Below are 1692 nucleotides of genomic sequence, written 5' to 3'. Positions count from 1 at the left end.
TCGGCCAGGGGGTCAGGGAAGGCCTGCACCGCCACCATGGCTGCCAGAACCACCACCACCAGCAGAACCTGAGACAGCTGAGGGAGAAACAGGTTTAGGTTAATGCCTATCGACTGCACGAGGGAGGGACACATACACTGTCATAATGATGTTGATTCACACACACACACACACACACACACACACACACACACACACACACACACACACACACATAATCACGTATTATAAATAAAAATAATATTGTTTTTCAGTTAAGCGTTACATTTCTCTGAAAAAATAAGACACACGATTTTTTTATCCATTGAAATGTTTGGGCTATGCAGTGTTGATCATAGATATAAGGAAGTACGTTAGCAAACTAAATAAATGAAATTCCCCCCCTCTCTCTCCCTCTCCCATGTATTTATATAATATATATTACACAACACTGGTTGCAGACTTACTAACTAAAATTAGCATTTGTTGTCAGTTTTGTTAGAGTAGGAAATTGAGAGTGAATGTGTTAAAGTGTAAAGTGATGTGATGCATGATGTGGTGACAGAGCACAACGATGTAAGAGTATACCGAAATGGGGATGGTTGGGGGGAAGTGGAAGATCTGTGTTATTTTTTGCGGTTCATTTCAGGTTCCACAGCAGGACATGGAACCTGGAGTATGTTATGGAGCGGGAGAAGGGACGAAATTACTTGAGTGTTGAGGAGAATGTTGATGGAGAAATAAGCTTTTGTTCTGTTTAAGAAGGATGTACAGTATAGAAGGCAAAATGGTATTGTGTACATGTGAGGCAGAGGTCCATAATACTAGGAACGAGAAAACTGTGAAAGTTTTGCAAGCGATGTTCCCAAGGACTATGAAAGACTATATATATATATATATATATATATATATATATATATATATATATATATATATATATATATAGAGAGAGAGAGAGAGAGAGAGAGAGAGAGAGAGAGAGAGAGAGAAAGTGATTGAAGACCCTGTATTTTTTACTTTTTTTTATGTTTCCCACTCTGGGCATAGGCTTCACAGCCTGCTTCCAAGGCCCAGTAGTCCTCATACATACCATACACCTCTATATGTCACCACTTCGGCGCTAACACCCACCGTCCATATTGAATACATGCTAGGGCTGCCTCATACAGAAATGGTGTATTGGTATTAGCGGGGGTATTTTTACCTCATGTCAGCGAGTCGTCTGGAAATCTGCTTATATTACATTGAGATTCTTAAAATGTTCCCTGCCCAACGGGGATTTGAACCTGGGTTTCGGTCGGACTGCAGGCTACCTCTCTACCGACTGAGCTGTCTAGAGTAAGATGAGAGGCAGATGAAGAACAGACCGGCATGCAAATCGGATGTGGAAAGACTGAGAGGAAGAGGAAAACTAAAAAGGATGAAAGATAAAAATAAAGAATTGAAACAGAAATCTAATTACAGTATTTACTAAGGCGAAAGACGAGCATGGTAGAGAAGAAATTGCAATGAAGATTCTCGTTTTGAGTGATCTGCTGCTTGGAAAAGGTTAAGGGACAAGAGTATACCGCAGAGTAGTAAGCTGGGTCTGGTTAAGGATGTTTGAATTTTACTTAGGTGCGGACCACTATAAGTGAGAGAGAGAGAGAGAGAGAGAGAGAGAGAGAGAGAGAGAGAGAGAAGGGGGTGGGTTGGGAATGAGACCGCCTTCCT

The sequence above is a fragment of the Coenobita brevimanus genome, chromosome 101 (genome assembly GCF_032717465.1).
Source record: "Coenobita brevimanus isolate Jiangsu-jjx chromosome 101, ASM3271746v2, whole genome shotgun sequence".
Classification (NCBI taxonomy): Eukaryota; Metazoa; Arthropoda; class Malacostraca; order Decapoda; family Coenobitidae; genus Coenobita; species Coenobita brevimanus.
This window is presented reverse-complemented; position numbering follows the sequence as displayed.